General features: G+C 33.2%; 3 non-coding genes and 2 pseudogenes across 3 annotated transcripts; 3 read left to right on the top strand and 2 right to left on the bottom strand.

Annotated features, from left to right (window-relative positions):
- Positions 1-1567: 1567 nt before the first annotated feature.
- Positions 1568-9667, bottom strand: LOC113852335 (annotated as a pseudogene).
- A 4472-nt stretch (positions 9668-14139) lies between these two features.
- TRNAC-GCA lies at positions 14140-14210 on the top strand. The gene has a single exon. It is a non-coding gene; the product is annotated as a tRNA-Cys (tRNA).
- A 638-nt stretch (positions 14211-14848) lies between these two features.
- The window catches only part of LOC113852397, an 8404-nt pseudogene continuing 3252 nt past the window's right edge, over positions 14849-20000 (top strand).
- Positions 16865-16938, bottom strand: TRNAD-GUC. Its single transcript has one exon. It is a non-coding gene; the product is annotated as a tRNA-Asp (tRNA).
- On the top strand, positions 18187-18258 carry TRNAT-GGU. Its single transcript has one exon. It is a non-coding gene; the product is annotated as a tRNA-Thr (tRNA).

Here is a 20000-nt window from a genome sequence, read left to right on the forward strand (position 1 = left end):
CATATTTTTATCACATGTAAATATTATACTTTTCTAATATAGAATATCTAATATACTAATATATCTTAATCGAATTAGATATATATATCTAAATTCTATATATATAATCGAATCTAATATCTAATAATAGTAATAAATAATCTAATAATATATATAGAATAATATTTAATATGTTATAGTTATAATTGAATGAACAAAAAATGGAATGAACAAAACAAAATATAACAATACAAAAAAAAATATTCATTGGAGGAAAATCGAAATAGGTCAAACAAAAAGTCTTTTTAGGAAAACTAGGAAAAAGATCTTTTGGATGGATCTCTTTCCTAGTTTTTTTACAATTTTCTGGTAATCTTTTCTATTTTACTATTACATTAAATTGTATATTGATTTTATTTATACTTTATTGCATCTTTATTTTTTTGGGGGGGGGGGGGGAGAATAACCCTTTTTCTTTATTATTATTCCAAATTTTCTTTCTATTATATATGTTGTTCCCAAAATAGATTATCTTGAGCCGCAGTGTATGTGCGGTGGGCTAAAACGAAAAAGACTTTTTTCCGACAACTAGTCAATGATGGCCTTTCCATGGATTCACCTATATAAGCCGCAGCTAAAGTAGCAAAAATAAGAGCTTGAATACCGCTTGTAAATAATCCAAGGAACATGACAGGTATAGGAACTACTAAAGGCACTAAAGAAACAAGAACAACAACTACTAATTCATCAGCTAATATATTTCCGAAAAGTCGAAAACTAAGCGATAAGGGTTTTGTGAAATCTTCTAAGATGTTAATCGGTAAAGGAATTGGAGTTGGTTGGATGTATTTACTAAAATAAGCTAATCCTTTTTTTGAAAGACCCGCATAGAAATATGCTACTGGACGCAAGTAAAGCTAATGCAACGGTAGTATTTTATATCATTTGTGGGCGCAGCTAACTCCCGTGAGGTAACTGTATTATTTTCCAAGGCAAAAGAGCCCCTGACCAATTAGAAACAAAAATAAATAAAAACATAGTTCCAATAAATGGAACCCACGGACCATATTCGTCTCCAATCTGACTTTTGCTCACGTCTCGAATGAATTCAAGAACATATTCAAAAAAATTCTGACCAAAAGTGGGAATGGTTTTGCAGATTTCGAACAACTAGAATGACTGAAACTAATAAGATAGCAATTACAACCCAAGAAGTAATAAGTACTTGGGCATGCACTTGGAAACCCCCTATTTGCCAATAGAAATGTTGACCCACTTCCACAGCAGATATATCGTATAATCTTTTTAATGTGTTGATGGAACATAATAAAACATTCATATTGTCCTGCCCTCTTAAAAGAAATTGAAATTGAAAGGGAATTATTTTAATTCAACCATCTCCTTTCCTTTTTGATTTGTCTACTTTCATTTTTGATTTTGAATACCGACTAATCACATAATATTTCCGTTTGTTCTTTTTATATTTTTCTCTTTCTTTTGTGCGATTTAGTAATAGTATAATAACCGATTTCATAAATCTATGAATCTCCCCAACCAAAATCAAATAATTCATTTATCTTATTATTAATCAAAAATTTCGTATATAGCTAGAACGACCCTCACAAATTGCAAATATTAATTTGTTAAGAATTAATCGGATTGAGGCTATAGCATCATCATTAGCTGGAATCGAAATATCGGCGAGGTCCGGGTCACAATTTGTATCGATTAAACAAATCGTTGGAATTTCCAAAGTTATACATTCTCGAAGAGCCGTATATTCTTCTTGCTGATCGACGATTATTACAATATCGGGTAACCCCGTCATATATTTAATGCCACCAAGATATGTTTCCAAATGAGATAATTGTCTTTTCAATATAGCAGCATCTCTTTTTGGAAAACAGTTGAGTCTCCCCGTCTTTGTTGCATTCTCAAGTCCCTGAACTTATGAAGTCTCGTTTCTGTAGTATACCAATTCGTTAACATACCGCCGAGCCATTTTTTATTAACATAATGACACCGAGCTCTTATTGCCGCCCGCGCTACTGAATCAGCTGCTTTTTTTTTTGGTACCAACAATTAAGAATTGTTTTCCCTTACTTGCTGCGTCAAAAACTAAATCACAAGCTTCTGATAAAAACCGAGCAGTTCTAGTAAGATTTGTAATATGAATACCCTTACGCTTTGCAGATATATAAGGTTCCATTTTAGGATTCCATTTTCTAGTACCGTGGCCAAAATGAACTCCTGCTTCCATCATCTCTTCCAAAATTATGTTCCAATATCTTTTTTGTCATTTATATTTATCCCCACACTTTTTTTTTTCAAAAAAAAAAAAAAAATAGAAAAAAAAAGACCAGGTATCGTGAAATAGAAATAAAAAATTGTTCCGATGGAACCTTCTCTTCTACCGAAGATTGGCCATTGATACATGATTAGACCATTTTTTTCTATTTATTATTCTTTTTTTTTATTATCTTTCTTTTACTACCCCCAAAAATGATCGCATTTAGGGTAGGGGGATGAATCCGCTCTTAGGAATCATTAAATCTTAGATTGTTCTGATGTATCGCATAAATTCTTTGAAATGAAAAAAAAGAATTCTCTGTGGTGGAACAAAATATCTCTCATTTCGTCCTCGAATAAATTTTTCTTTTTTTGATTCCAAGGTAATCTTGTTATGTTGCCTTGGCTTTGAACGGTGCATTATTCTTTTTAATCCGGTACCAACGGGTATCATTCCCCCTAAAACAACGTTCTCTTTCAGACCTTTCAACCAATCTATACGACCCCGGAGAGCGGCTTTTGCTAAAACTCTAGCAGTTTCTTGAAAACTTGCTTCAGATATAAAACTTTGAGTATTCAGAGATGTTTTTGTTATTCCCAATAATAGAGCTCGGTAGCAAGTTGCTTCTTCCAAGGCACGGCCCGCTCGTTCGGCTCGCAACAATCCAATTAGTTCGCCGGGTGAAAAAACATTAGACATTCCATTTTCTGAAACCAAGACTTTTGATGTTATTTGACGCACAATAATTTCTATATGTCTATTATGGATGTGAACTCCCTGGGATCGATAAACTTTTTGAATTTTATTAACCAAAGAAATACGACTTTGCGCTATAGTTAACTCGGCACCGATCAAGAATCCCCAAGGAATGCCGAGAATTCTTGTTATATATCCGTTCCAAGTGTCAACTCTCTTTTCTAGCTTCATCGATATTGAATCAATTGAACGCACTTCTAATACCTGTTCTACTTTTGGAAGACCTTGTGTTATATCACCAGATCTCGATTTTTCATATATAAATGTAACTAATATATCTCCTTCATAAAGTATTTCTCCATAATGTCCATGAACAGTTGCTCCTGGAGTTGCCAAATAAGGGTTAGCCGATCTTATTCCTACAGAATCCATTTGAATAGTTAGAACTTGACCCGATTTTAAGTGTGGTGCATTTTTCGTTTGCACTATACATACATTTTCACAAATAAATTGCCCAAGACTTATTATTGGAAACGTTTTTTCATAATAATTGTGATGGATAAAATGCCAATTCAAATAGAATGGATTTAAAACGATATTACTGCATCTATCAGGTTTATAAATTCTCTCATTTTCGTCCATTAAATAATATTTGAATACTTGAAGAGTTTCCTTTAATTTGTCAAGTTGCAAATTATTATTCATTAAGATCTGATTATGAGTTATTAAACGAAAAAATGAATAATAATTTGCAACTTGAAGGGCTATTCCTAAAGGACCAAACAAATTCTTAATTGGAATTATGGAATCTATTTGAATTTTTTGAATTCCTTCTTTTATCCCATTGTAATATTTTCTATCGTTGAATGGTCCTATTTGAAAACAATTAGATGATGACAAAATTATCAAAGATCGACATTTCTCATTTCTATTCAACAACATACGAATAGTTCCGTGATTTTGTCTAAGTGATTGTTGAATTTTTGCCTTCGAATAAATAGAAAAAAAATGGATTGATAAAGGTCCGATCCGACTCATTATCTGAGATCAATCCTGAACTGGACGGATCATTTCTTTTTCTGATATATGAAATATGAGATTTCACTAAGTCAATTCTTAGGAAATCCCTAATCAAACCATTTGTACTTACTTGAACAAAAGAAGCGTGGGCATTTTCGATAGAAGAACTTGTTTTGTCTTGATCCCAATTCAAGACTAAACAAGTCCGAACTAATTGAATCCTTGTATTAGAAATTCCCGGAATTGATTTTCCATTTCCAGAAAGAATATAATTAATAACTTTAAGTTCCAGATCATTTCTTTCCTGGAACCTATCTTGGGGAAAAAGTTTTACTAAATGGATACCGTCCGCTATTTCATATAGAATTACGGGTCGAACCAAAACAAAATACTTTTTTTTGGTAATTGTGATCCATTGGACATAGATCCAATTTTTCATTTTTTTTGCTTCCTTTGAATTTTGTTTTACCGTTCCGGATGGTATCAAGATGGCACTGTGTCGGGATATCTTATCCATCTCTCCAGTAAAATAGATATCCCCGGAAAATATTTTTACTTCAATCTTTTTTTTTTTCTTCTCCATTTGGACCAATCCACCTACTCGACTTCTTATATTTAAAGTTATTGGTGTATCTACTCCAACGATACTATTGTTCCGTATCATTATGGAAGAAGATTCGGGTAAAATATGCACTTCCTCGGGAATGAAAAAAAATCGATCTACTTTGATTTGGTATTTTGGCTTAAATTCTTTAACTCCTTGATACTCAATTAAAAAATCCTCTTTTTTAAAAATGGAATTTATTCCTATAGTCCTATATTTTGTAATTCCTGAACTCTGCGTTCGGTATTGAGGATCATCGAAATAAGCAAGAATACTATTTCTACGAAAAATACCATTGATTGGTATTTCAATCGAGATACCGGAAGGGGACATTAGTTCTTTGTCTCGTTCTTGAATCGATTGGAATGGAAATGGAATGATGAATCTATTTCTTCGCCTCTTTGCTAATAAATCCGAAGTGTCATGGAAAATAGCAAGATGTGTAAAATGACAATAATCCATACATATGATTTGATTCAATATTGAATAATCAGGAATCCTTCCTTCTTTTTTACCAGAAAGATTGAAACTAAAGAATTTATGTCTTACTTGTTCATTACTTACTAAAAGGTTACAAATATTTCTTTCTCCAGTAGAAAGAGAATGAATGTTCATTTGATCTTGATCCTTGCGGAGTGAAAAAGAGACTGAACCGACCCTGTACGACTTTCCTGATAATATCCATAAATGACTTGTTTTTGGTAAGATATGGACATTACTATATCTAAATTCTGATGCATGGTATACATCGGTACTCCAATGCATTTCTCCTTCTGAGTCAGAATAAACATGTTTTCGAACCTTTTCCTTCAAATTCAAAGTGTATGTTCCCGCACGAATCTCAGCAATCACTTGTTCCGATTTTACATATTGATCATTTTGAACTAATAAAAAACTTTTTGGTGGAATAATCACATTATGTATAATATCGTCACTTTCAATAGTTACATACAAGTTTATAGAACATAGAAAAGCAGGATGCCCATGACGTGTACGTGTAGGATGAACCAAATCCTCATTGAATTTAATTTTTCCATTAGAAGGCGCTCGCACATGTTCCGCAGTACCCCCTGTGAATACTCCACCGGTATGAAAAGTTCTTAATGTTAGTTGAGTACCCGGTTCTCCAATAGATTGACCCGCAATAATACCTACAGCTTCTCCTAATTCCACTAAGTGGCCATGAGTAGGACTTTGGCCATAACATAATCGGCAGATCCAAGATGTATTCCTACAGGTAAAGGGGGTTCGAATAGATATTGGTTGTGTTTGAAAAGTTTTGAATCGATTGATAAGTCCAATTCCAATATCTTGATTTCTAACAGCAATGCATCGTGAACCTCTGTATATATCGTCTGCTAATACACGACCAATTAATGTTTGTATCAAAATTATTTCCGGCATCATTCCATTCTGGATATTCACCGAAATCCCTTGAATGGTACCGCAATCTGTTCGACGTACAACAATGTGTTGAACCACTTCAACAAGTCTGCGTGTAAGATATCCAGCATCCGATGTTCGTACAGCAGTATCTACAACCCCTTTACGGGCTCCGTAGCAAGAAATGATATATTCTGTTAAAGACAGTCCTTCGCGTAAATTGCTTTGAATAGGTAAATCAATCATTTGCCCTTGTGGATCCGACATTAATCCTCTCATACCTACTAATTGGTGTACTTGAGATGCATTTCCTCTAGCTCCTGAAAAAGACATTATATGGACTGGATTCAAGGGGTCGGTCATCCTAAAATTAGGATTCATTTCTTGTCTCAAATATTCACTAGTAGCATACCATATCTCAATGGATTGTCGTAATTTTTCTACCGCATGTACATTCCCATAATGATGATGTTTTTCCAAAATAAAAATTTGTTGTTCAGCATCTTGAACTAGCCATCCTTTAGAAGGTATTGTTAAAAGATCATCAATTCCTAATGAAATGGATGTAGCCGTAGCTTGACGGAATCCCAGAGTCTTTACTTGATCCAGGATGTGTGATGTATATGCCATTCCGAAGTGGTTTATTAATCTGCTAATAAGTCGTTTAATGGCAGTTCCACCTATCACTTTATTGTGAAAGACTAGATTGGCTCGTTCTGCCATAAGTACCTCCATATTCCACTCAGTGGGATTCGGTTCGACAATGGATTTGAGTCAATGATTGGAAAACTTCCTTTTCTTTATCTTGATTCGCGTAGAAATTTTAAAACTATGATCCTAGTTGAACCACGGAGACCTGAATTCCACACTGGTAGCATAAATTTACTTATCTTACATATCAACCATCTATATGATTAGATATACTGTATGAATAGGTCCGGCAAAAACCTTGTATAGCTTCTTCAATTTCTCGATAAAAAGAAATATGACCAACAGTGGTTCGAATGTATATACAACGAATTTCTTTTTTTGTACTTCTTACTACTAGATAATGCCCATAAATTTCATGATAGGTACCCAAAGATTCGTAGTGAACTTCGATAGGAACTTCTCTTGACGAAATAATGCGTTGATCTAATCGCCATCGGAACCACAAAGGACTATCGAAATCTATTCTTTTCTGTTGATAAGCTCCAATTGCATCATAGGAATTACAAAAAAAAGGTTCTTTTTTTTTCGTATACTTATAGTTATTATCTCGAATTCTTTCATTTTTCGAATTTCTGCAATTACACGGATTATACCTATTTGAACAAATACCTCGACGATTCCCGCTCGTTAATACGTAAAGCCCAATAAGTATATCTTGAGTTGGTACGGAAATGGGATCCCCAATAGCTGGAGATAAGAGGTTCATATGAGAAAACATAAGTAAACGAGCTTCTGCTTGAGCCTCCAAAGATAAAGGCACATGAATAGCCATTTGATCCCCATCAAAGTCTGCATTGAATCCCTTACAAACTAATGGATGTAAACAAATAGCACGCCCTTCTACTAAAATGGGTTGGAATGCCTGTATGCCTAATCTATGCAGAGTAGGGGCTCTATTCAGCAATACGGGATGCCCCCGCATAACTTCTTGAAGTATTTCCCATACAATCGGTTCTTTTTCCCGAATTTTACTCTTAGCAATTCCTATGTTCGAAGCAAAATGTTTTCGAATTAGACCACGAATTAGAAATGTCTGGAAAAGTTCTATTGCTATTTCGCGAGGTAATCCACATCGATGTAATGAAAGTGATGGACCTACGACAATGACAGAACGTCCCGAATAATCAACCCGTTTGCCAAGCAGAGTCTCGCGAAATCTTCCCTCTTTGCCCTCAATTATATCGGAAAATGATTTGTAAACCTTATTATGACCGTCCTTCATTGGTTGTCCGCGGATTCCATTATCAAGAAGTGTATCCACGGCTTCTTGTACCAATTTTTCCTGACACATTACTAATTCTCCTGGTGTAGATCTACTTGTTGTTAATAGATCGATAAGAGTATTATTCCGATAGATAACTCTTCTATAGAGTTCATTAATATCCGAGCTCATTAGCTTACCCCCATCTATTTGAATAATGGGTCTCAATTCGGGAGGAAGAACTGGTAAGAGACATAAAACCATCCATTCTGGTTCTATATTTGTTCGGATAAAATGTTTAGCTAATTCTATGCGTCGAACCAAAAAATTCTTTCTTCTTCCAACTTTTCGATCTTCCCATTCATTTTCATTGTCCATGGATCCCTCTTCTCCTAATTCTTTCCATTCTATCAACGAAGAATCAATAAGAATTCTCAAATCCAGATCGGCTAATTGTTCTCGGATAGCACCCGCTCCACTTGAAATTTCTCGATTTCGAAATATATCGAAACCTTGGGTAGAAAAAAAAATAGGTATGCTGTGTTTCCAGGATTGTATTTCATATTCGAATGGACCTCGTAATCGTAAGAAAGTGGGTTTTTTAACTACGGGCCTAGCAAACGAAAAATTTGGATAGGATCCAATCCAATAGGATCTCCCCCTTTCAAAATCGGACGTGAAGGTTTCCTCTCATCCGGCTCAAGTAGTTATACCAAATAAAGATAAAGCAAAGGGTTTCCACTTTCAAATTCTATAAAACCCCTAATCTAAAATAAAAGGTTTACTCTTTACTCAAGTTCTCAATAAAGACTAATCAACATTTCATTGATGCATTCTTTTTCTTTTTTTATATTTTCTGAATTATTTATCCAATTCTCAATTACGACAGAAAAGAAATGAAATGTAAAATTCTTGAGTAGTCTATCCCCCTTCGAATGGGGAATCCCCTAAAATGGAATCATTCATTAAAGGGAGTATCCTGGAATTCATAAGGGATTTCCTTGTCTATGTATCATTCCATTTGATCTTTTAGGTCCAGACGTCACCTCGACGGTTATGCTATGATGTCCTTAAGCCTATATGCGATAGATAGGCTTCTGCAACCATGATATATTTGCTTATTAGAACATAATTTCAGTTCTTTCTAAAAAAGATGGAATAGTGAATTCCACAAAAAAAGTATTTCTTTTTCTTTCACGAGATACGTGCAGCTAGAAATTCATATTTATTTGTTACTGAATCGACCATAGACCAATTCCCTTTTATTTGGGAGTATTCAATACATCCATAATTCTGAGCTTCATATTACTCATTTCAAGAGACATGTCAGATTTAGGGCATCCCAATTCAATTGAATGGAATGACAGTTTCTCATTCGGAATCTGTACAATAGGAATTTTGATCAAATCACACATCGCAGTATACTAGACCCTCTAATTCTTTAAGAGGTTTATCTAAAAGATTCGCGATATAACTAGGAAGCCGTTTCAAATACCACACATGAGTTACTAGGCATGCCAGTTTTATATAGCCCATTTGATATCTACGTATCCGAGAATCAATAAATTCTACTCCGCATTGTTCACAAAATTTGGGATCGTCCTTTTTATCTCTGATTACTCGATAATTTCCACAAGCACAAATCCCACTTTTTATAGGCCCAAAAATTCTTTCACAAAATAATCCATCTTTTTCAGGCTTATTGGTTTTGTAATGAAAAGTATAGGGTTTTTTTACCTCCCCAACTATCTCTCCATTAGGTAGGATTTTTTTTGCCCAAGCACTTATTTGTTGAGGAGAAACTGATCCAATTCGGAGTTGTTGATGTTTATACTGATCAATCATAGAATAAAAATTCTGATTCAGTTCAATTAAGCTTCCTTCCTATAAATCCGGAAGTTCTTCTCAGATACAAGGAAATGATTCAGTTCCATAACCAAAGATCGTAGTTCTCGAACGAGCAATCGAAAAGATTCTGGAGCATCCGTAGGTTTAGGTATTGTTCCTCCAATGATCGTAGTACCGAGTACTTCTTGGCGAGCTTTAATATGATCCGATTTATAAGTAAGCATCTCTTGTAACATATGAGCAACACCAAATCCCTCCAGGGCCCAAACTTCCATTTCGCCTACCCGTTGTCCTCCCCGTTTGGCCCTTCCTCTAAGGGGTTGTTGCGTAACAAGTGCATAATGTCCACTGGAACGTCCATGTATTTTATCATCAACTTGATGAATTAATTTCAAGATATAAGGCTTTCCCATTAGAACAGGCTTTTTAAAAGAATTCCCTGTTCTTCCATCAAATATTCTGCTTTTTCCCGGATCCTCGGGTTCAAATATCCATGGATTCGATGTTTGTTTACTGGCTTCATATAATTCAGAAAACACTAGTTTTCTCGAAGCCTCTTGTTCATATCTTTCATCAAAAGGTGCTATTCGATAATGTCTATCTAGCATACTTCCCGCTAACCCGAGTGAGGATTCAAATATCTGTCCTACATTCATTCGTGAAGGTACCCCTAATGGATTGAAGACCATATCAACGGATCTTCCGTCTTGCAAATAAGGCATATCCTGTCTAGACAAAATCTTTGAAACGATACCCTTATTTCCATGTCTCCCGGCCACTTTATCGCCTACTTTAATTTCACGTTTCTGTAATATATATATACCAATCATTTCTGGATTATAACTGGAACCCCCTTTTTTTTGGATCCATCTCACATCAATAACTCGACCCCTACCGCCTATAGGTAGTTTTAGACAAGTTTCCTTTGAGGTGGATACCTGAATGCCAAGTATAGCTCGTAATAATCTATCTTCCGGGGAATACGAGGATTCTTTCGCCATTTGAGGCGTTAATTTACCCACTAAAATATCGCCCGTTTCGACCCAAGATCCCAGGATCACAATTCCATTTTTGTCTAAATTTCGGAGTAAATGGGCTTCTAGGTGCGGAATTTGATTAGTGATTCTTTCAGAACCCTGGCTTGTCATATGAGTCTGAATTTCATATTTCCGTATGTGAAAAGAAGTAAAAATATCTTCATAGACCAAACGCTCACTAATGAGTACAGCATCCTCAGAATTGTAACCTTCCCATGGCATATAAGCTACAAATACGTTTTTTCCCAAAGCGAGTTCGCCACCAACTGTAGAGGCACCATCCGCTAAAATTTGTCCCCTTTTTATGTATTTACCTTGCTGAACCTGGGGTTTTTGATGCATGCAAGTATTTTTGTTGGAACGTTGATATATAGTTAATGGAATGCTTAGAGTAACCCCATTTCCAACAAAAATGATCTTGTCAGTATCGGGATAAATGACGTTTCCCTCGTATTCGGCTATAGCGGAAACCCCAGAATCTAAAGCAACTTGGCGTTCCAATCCAGTTCCAACAATGCATTTTTCGGACCGAGAAAGCGGAACTGCTTGACGTTGCATATTAGAACTCATTAAAGCTCGATTCGCATCATTATGCTCGATAAAAGGAATGAGGGAAGCTCCAATAGAAAAATATTGGAAGGGAAAAATACCTCGAAGATGAACCTGTTCCCATGCAATAGTAAGAAATTCTTGACGGTATCGAGCTGGAACAATCTGTTCTTCCTGAATATCTCGATTTAGTGCCAAAGAATTTCCTGTTGTTACCATATAGTATTCATCTCTATTTGGTGATAAATAAAACATGCGTATTCTTTTGGATCTCTCAGAGATTTCATAAAATGGACTTTCTATAGACCCCCAACTACCAATCCTCGCATGAATTGCGAGGGATCCAATAAGTCCAACATTGATTCCTTCAGATGTGTCAATTGGACAAATACGTCCATAGTGACTAGGATGGATATCTCGTATCCGAAAACTAGCAGTTCGCCCTGTCAATCCTCCAGGGCCCAAATAACTCAATTTTCTCCCATGAACTATTTGGGTCAATGGATTGGTTTGATCTAAAACTTGAGATAATGGATGTAATCCAAAAAAGGATTCATAAGTAGTTGTTAATGGAGTTGAAGTCACCAAATTCTGAGGAGTCGGTATCAATTTATGTCTAATTGCTCCACATATAGTTCCTCTAACCATATTTTCTAAACGAACCAGGGCCAATCCAAATTGATCTTGTAATAGATCTGCTACAGAACGAATACGTTTATTTTTCAAATGATTTATATCGTCAAGTGTACCCATTCCAAATTTCATTCCAATCAAATGATCCGTAGCTGTCAATATATCTCGCGGTAACAAAAATGTATTGTTCTGAGGTATATCAAGATTCAGCTTTTGGTTCATATTTCGTCGACCAATCCTTCCTAATTCACATCTTTGTTGAAAAAATTTTTTTTGTAATTCTTTACATAAAGATTCAGAAAATACTGGATCTCCACCTACACAAGCAAATTGTCGATAAAACTCCAAAATGGCATTTTCTTTTGACCCGATTTTTTTTTTCTCCTTATCATTCAAGAAAGACACGAAAATTTCAGGATAACAAACATTCCCTAGAATTTCGTTTAAATTCGAACCCATAGCTGATGATAGAACTAGAATAGATATTTTCTGTTTTCTACTCACACGAGCCCATATCCTTGCTTTTCTATCAATCTCTAATTCTAATCTCCCCCCCCAATCTGATATTATGGTGCCAGTATAGACCGAAATTCCGTTATGATCCAATTCTGATCGGTAATAGATACCAGGGCTTTGCAATATTTGATTGATTACAATTCTGTATATTCCATTTACTATAAAAGTTCCCAGGGAATTCATTAGAGGAATGTTTCCAATAAAAATAGTTTGTTCTTGTATGTCCCTACTGCTTTTCCAAATTAATCCTGCGGATACATATAATTCAGAGGAATATGTAAGCGATTCATATACGGCATCTTTTTCGTTTATCAAGGGTTCTAACAATTGATATTTTTCCACAAATAATTGAAATTCCATTTCTTGATCTGTATCCTCAATTTTTGGAAACTTAAAAAGTCCTTCTGTTAACCCCCGATCAATGAACCTACAAAATCCTTCAAATTGTATCTGATTCAACCCGGGTAGTGCAGACAGTCCCTCATTTCCAACCTCAAGCATTTTCAATTTCCCCGTGAATTTTATAGAAAAATATCCCACGATTTGCTGTCATTCTTTCTCAAATCACATGAATAGATTTAGCAAAAATGGAATTTCTGTTCTTTTTCTTTTTACTGAATTACATGAAATTTTACCTAACCCTGTGTATGAAATACCTATTATGAAAAGAAGAATAAATAAAATATGATTTTATACTCAACTATGAATTTGCAACAAAACAAACAGATAGAATCGAAATTCGAATATAAATAGAAAAATGGAAACGAATTGAATAATTCCACTTTCATTTTCGGGTTTTTTAAGGCATATCAAAAAAAAAAAAAATAGATTCCATTTATACCATTATTCTGATATTACATATTCCAATTTGATTTGATACCCGAAAAAAATCAATTCGGGATTTGCTCTGCTCGCTGAGATAAAGATCTAATCGAATAATCAGAAACAATATAGAATTGATTTTTTTAGCACTTAACCTTTTTAATTGTTTAAAAAAGAATTTGAATTCGCAGAAAAGAGAGAAATTTTTACCTATTTTTTTTAGAATAGGAGAATACGATTAGAGTGTGTAATAAGGCTTGTATTTATTAAACATACGTAGATCTAACTCCAACTCTATCTATCTATCTATAGATAGATAGATATCTTTATTACTTTATTGCACGTTCGGGAAAGCACATGACATGTCATGTTCATTTTTTATTTTCTATTCAATCTATAAAAAGGGGGAAGCACGAGAATTTCTTGAAAATTCCCTATAGTATATATATTATATATGGATAAGATATCCAATTAGATAATATTTGTGTAACAATGAAAATTTATGTTCTAGGGTTTACATATATTGACAGTTGCTGTTATAATTGAAATAGGGAAAGTTTTTTTTTCAAAAAAGATTGATTGGTTATGTATCAATTTCGATTTTCTTATCTCATTAAGAAAAAAAAACATCTTAGATCCAAATTTTCAAGAATCGTTCAGAAATTTATAGTTAACGGTTGCGATTTGTCCCGAGATTTTTTTCTTTTTTTTTTAAGAATGGGATCAAAGAAAACCAAATTTAAAATACAAGCATAAAAAAAAGAAGTATAGAATCCTCCTTTTTTGGGGAAAGTGGGAATTCTCATATATTCATATATATATATATATTAGTTTTTTCGATTTTAGTTTTGGCGGCATGGCCGAGTGGTAAGGCGGGGGACTGCAAATCCTTTTTCCCCAGTTCAAATCCGGGTGTCGCCTGATCGACAAGAGATTTGAAATAGTGTATTACGTTTTTTTGATAGAAATTTTTTTTTCCAGCAGAAGCAAGCGGAGGAAAAGGACTCTTGAAACTTGTTTTATTCTAAATTCTAAGGTTTGTTCCAAAAAATGCTGTAAATCTTTTCGTCTCGGATTGAAGGAAAGATTCCAGTAGTGAAAAGGAATCGATAAATGTTGAAATAATAGTCGTTTCAATCCACTACTATTGTAGTGTCCGTCTACTGACTGGGTCTTGAATTAGATTGGATAAGGATAGGTCGGACAGGGAATCTAATTCCATTTTTAGTTGGAGAAGGGGCGGAAGAAAAACCTTGCATACAGACTGATGTAAAGTATATGAGTGCTTCCGCATTTATTCAATATTAGTTAGATTAGTTAGATTGAATAGCTAATTGGCTTTTTTTTTATTTAATTTATATATTTTATTTATTTAATTTATATATATATATAAGTATATATATAAATATAAATAGTTTTTTGTTGATTTAAATAGTTCTATTTTAATAAATATATATATTAATATTTAATATATATTTATTAAAATTTCAAATTTTTTTTGATTCTATTTGATTCGAATGGAAATAGAATCAAATAGAAAATCTTTCTTTTCGGTAACCTCTAGTCAAAGAATTAAATAGGCAGGCTATCCTCCGATTATTTTAGAGAACGAATCAGGAGACGCTAAGGATTAGATCGAATGGAAATAAGAGTATGAGTATGCAAAGTAATCTGTCTTTTTTCTATTTTTTTTTTTACTTAATGAAATTACTTAATGAAATAGGGGGGATAAAATCCAGGTCTTATTATTCCTACCTGTTAATAACATTCATTCTCTTAAAACTTCCAAGGATGTTTCTGGATATTTTGTTTATACTTAATGTTTTCCGATTTTACTAAAAATCATATAAGAATTTGTTAGATGTTTTAATAGAATTTTTCGTCAATGGTGTTAGCCCAGAATCCTTTTTTGACTTTGTACCAGCAATTTCACTATTATTATAGTATTCTTATTCTATATTAGAATAGTATTCTTATTATAATATTATTAGTTAATAATACAAAAGAAAAATAAATACAAGAGAAATATTTGTGAACAATAAAAAAATGATTCCTTTTTATAGAGATAGGAGACAAAATTTACATGGATATAGTAAGTCTTGCATGGGCTGCTTTAATGGTAGTTTTTTCATTTTCCCTTTCCCTCGTAGTATGGGGAAGAAGTGGACTATAAGTATACTAATAATTGAGTTAAGGGATCAAAGTATCCATTTTATTTTATAGCTGGGTTTTGAAATTTTGGAACTATATGAATTCAATTTTGGAACTATATGAATTATAGTATTTAATTCATACTAATTAATTGAATTCAAATATAAAATATATCTGTATTTCGAAGTTCTATTGTAGTCTAGTAGTGTAATGTATTCTATGGATAATATAGAAATCCAAAATACTCTTTCAATCAAACAAATATTTGAATAATTCCATATTCGTGTTTTGAAAATAATTGAAAAAAAAAAGGAATACAAAATAATAGGAAATTGTCTCCTATTCCGAATTTTTCCTAGGATTTCCATTTCGATGAACCGACTCTTACCAAGATTATATATGGAAAATGAGGAACCGTGTAACCCCCATTCCTACTTTTTTTTAATATGATACCGGGATTGTAAAAAGAATCTGAAATCCACAAATAGTAATCGGAAGAATAAGAGTTGCTTTTTAATTATTTCAGATTGATTGGAATCAATACAAATCAAATAGATGAAACAAAGAAAAAAAATTGGGACGCTATGTTATGTATATTACATATATTTACATATATGTAATTGAAATTATATATATGAAGATACATATTGGAGATTGATTTATATTAAACCCTATTTTTTTTTAGAGAGTAAAACTTGAATATATTACAATAATAGTCTAGTAGAAAGAAATAGATTTGATTTCTTTCTACTAGACTATCTGGATTTCATAGAATTCTGCTGATTGTAGTCCGATCATTTCATTTAAGACTAAGACTCCAAATTGAAATCTTTTTTTTTTTCATTTTTTTTCAATCAATGATTGCATAGACAAGAATTAAGAAAGTCATGTTTAAGTGAAATTATTCACTTTGACTTACCGTTTTTACGTAAATTATAAGTAAAAAGGCAGTAGGAACTAGAATGAACAATGCAGTAGCAATAAATGCGAGAATATTTACTTCCATAATCTCTATGTTTTATTTCTCTTCAATTTCCAATAAAAAATTCGGGATTTAATCCCATAGAGATGATAAATCTTTCGTCGGTAAATTCAATGGTATAAAATTTTAATGATGTCAAATCGTATCAATATCATGAATAACAATATCTGAATTATCAAATCGATTCATCGTCGAGAATTAAATAGTATAACATAGGAAAATCTTTTATCCATACCAAATTTAAAATTTAGATTTCTGATGCAATCCAAAATTCCTTTTCCTTTTTTATTCTTTCTTTTTTAGTTTAATGTAAGGTAAAGGTTCTGACGAAAAAAGAAAAAAACAAGAGGGATCCCTATTAGGAATGAGATTTTGTTTGTTATTTTTATTCCCTTTCACACACAAGATGAATGGATGTCTTTTTTATTGGATTTGTATCCATCGGGACTGACGGGGCTCGAACCCGCAGCTTCCGCCTTGACAGGGCGGTGCTCTGACCAATTGAACTACAATCCCAGGGAAAAAAGCGTACAGCATACAGATTCTTACGGTTTCATTCAAACCTTTTTTCTATTTTAGATTCGAACCATTGTGCTGTAACTGAAAGAGGCGGACTATAGTATATATTGATATCCATATAGATATGCACTTTAGTGAGATTGACACGGATTACTCGTAATCCGTTCGTTATTGCCAAGTCAATTGAAAAATGAATCAATGAAAAGAGAAAAGAGTCTTTTTTTTTTAATCTTTTCCTAAGACTTTCTACTTACAAACCCTGATATGAATCAGGATTACTAGCAACATCCGAATTTGTAGAAAAAATATGTAATACGGAAAAAAACAATATCGCTAGAGATGTTTCCTATTTTGATTCTTCCGTATCAGAGCAGATCAGTCATTTCTGGAGAACAACAAATGGGTGTTATGCCATTTCATGGTGGATCGGCAAATTCTTGGGCCGAGCTGGATTTGAACCAGCGTAGACATATTGCCAACGAATTTACAGTCCGTCCCCATTAACCGCTCGGGCATCGACCCAGGAACAGGAAGAATCCATTTCAATCTTTATTGATAATCCATGATTAACTGCCTTTCGTAGTACCCTACCCCCAGGGGAAGTCGAATCCCCGCTGCCTCCTTGAAAGAGAGATGTCCTGAACCACTAGACGATGGGGGCATACTTGCCCGACCGTCATTATACTACGTTCATAGTATGAACAGTTTTTTGAAATTGTCAATATAATGAAATGATATGATTCGATCAAAAAAAAGGATTTTTCCATCTTTCAGAATTCCATAGAATTTTTGGATTTATCATTTAGATTTCGAAATTTTTTATTCCAATCGTGAATTAAAAAAAAAATAGAAAAAAAGATAAGTAATGCGAAAGAAAGGAAAAGAAAGATAAGATACTTTTCGGGAATGATTAGTTTGGTGGAAAGGACGAGGGGTTAAAACTTCATTTCTTTCATTCTCATTCATTGTTAAAATTAAGCCGGTAAATAAAAAAACGATAATCAATATGGAAATCAGATAAGTAATAAGGATAGGGATCAACAAGTTATTGAATTTTTTTTTTAACTTGACTCTATTTACTAAGTAAATCCAATTTTTTGTTCCTTGATGAGTCGTTATGCGAATCAAATATATATACTTATGTACATATATTCTAATCCCATCTATATAATAAGTATATGCAGTAACAAATGGATGTACTAGTCATATTGACTAGTTTCTTATTTAGTAATGAAATCAAACGGAGCCCTTTTAACTCAGTGGTAGAGTAACGCCATGGTAAGGCGTAAGTCATCGGTTCAAATCCGATAAGGGGCTTTTTACTTTTTTTTTCAGAGAACACCAGCAATAATATTCATAGTTTAAGGAAGAATAGGGATATTGTTGATATTTGTAATAAGTTTCTATTTGTAATAAAAAAACTACGGAATCGTAGGATTTCATTATAAAATGGAATTATGAATTCTAATTAGAATTTTAAGAGGTTATCCTTATTATTCTAATGAATTCGAATATAGTAAAGTAATTCTAGTTAGAAAGTGAAACATTATTCTTTTCAAAAAAAAAAGGAAAGATTATCAAAAAAGTAAGTGGACCTAACCCATTGAATCATAACTATATCTACTATTCTGATATTCAAATTTGATGGATCTGTCGATATTTCCGATTAAATCTTCTTATTCCTATGGGTTCTATAGGGAATAAATTGCTATGCCCTTTCTTCACGCGGAAGGGCTTATTCCAAGTTACAACAAACAAACAAGTCATTTTCATTTTAAACATCTTTTTTTCCAAACACAAGAAAAGATCTATTTACATTTCTATTATTTCTATAATATATATCCTATTTTATAGAAATAATAGAAAAAAAATCCATCAAATCATGTCTTTACGTATCAAATATTTTCTTTTCATATCGATGCATACGATATTTTTCCGGCAATAAATGGAAATGTATGTGAGAAAAAAAAACTTTCACTTAAAGTTTCTTATTATTAATAAAACTCAATACAATATTTAAGAATCTGATAGACGAATAAAAAGAAATAAAGTAAATAGATAAAATTTTCGAATTTATTACCTCGATCCGCAAAAAAAAATAGACTTTGGAGTTTTTTTAATCGGAAAGAGAGAAAAATAGAACAAAGAAGACAACAAAAGAAAAAAAATGGATTATAGAAAGTAATAAAATATATGATCCTGTAGTGGTTTCCTAGACATAGAAACTAGAAGAATATAATTTTTTTTTCACGAACAAGATTCAAGAATAAGATTATTTGATGAAAGGAGAGAAGTATGTCTGGGGATCCGCTTGTAGAAAAAGCGAGAAAGTGGATCATTTGTTTCTTGAACAGTTCTTTTTAAAATGAATCTATCGGATTTTTGAGTCATAAGACAATTCATGATTCATGGCTTAGGGGATTTTTAAGAATAGAAAAGAATAACCACATTGAGTTCATGGATTTGGCCTAAGTATCAATAGACCAAAAAATCATTTTGATATTCGAAACCAATTAGAACAGAAGGGACAGTTTACGAGAAAATCATTTCTATTTATATTCTATATAAATGATAATATATATATAAATAAATGATAAAAGCCTCGAGGGTTCGATCCCTAAAAATGCTATGAGGTGTTTGGAAATGGTTGAAGTAGTTGAATAGGAGGATCACTATGACTATAGCTCTTGGTAAATTTACCAAAGATGAAAATGATTTATTTGATATTATGGATGACTGGTTACGGAGGGACCGTTTCGTTTTTGTGGGTTGGTCCGGTCTATTGCTCTTTCCTTGCGCCTATTTTGCCTTGGGGGGTTGGTTTACAGGTACAACCTTTGTAACTTCATGGTATACTCATGGATTGGCAAGTTCTTATTTGGAAGGATGCAACTTCTTAACTGCTGCAGTCTCTACTCCTGCTAATAGTTTAGCACATTCTTTGTTGTTACTGTGGGGTCCTGAAGCACAGGGAGATTTTACCCGTTGGTGTCAATTAGGTGGTCTGTGGACTTTTGTTGCTCTCCACGGTGCTTTCGGATTAATAGGTTTCATGTTAC

Source organism: Abrus precatorius, unplaced genomic scaffold, assembly GCF_003935025.1.
Source record: "Abrus precatorius isolate BTA unplaced genomic scaffold, Abrus_2018 Scaffold0, whole genome shotgun sequence".
Taxonomy (NCBI): Eukaryota; Viridiplantae; Streptophyta; class Magnoliopsida; order Fabales; family Fabaceae; genus Abrus; species Abrus precatorius.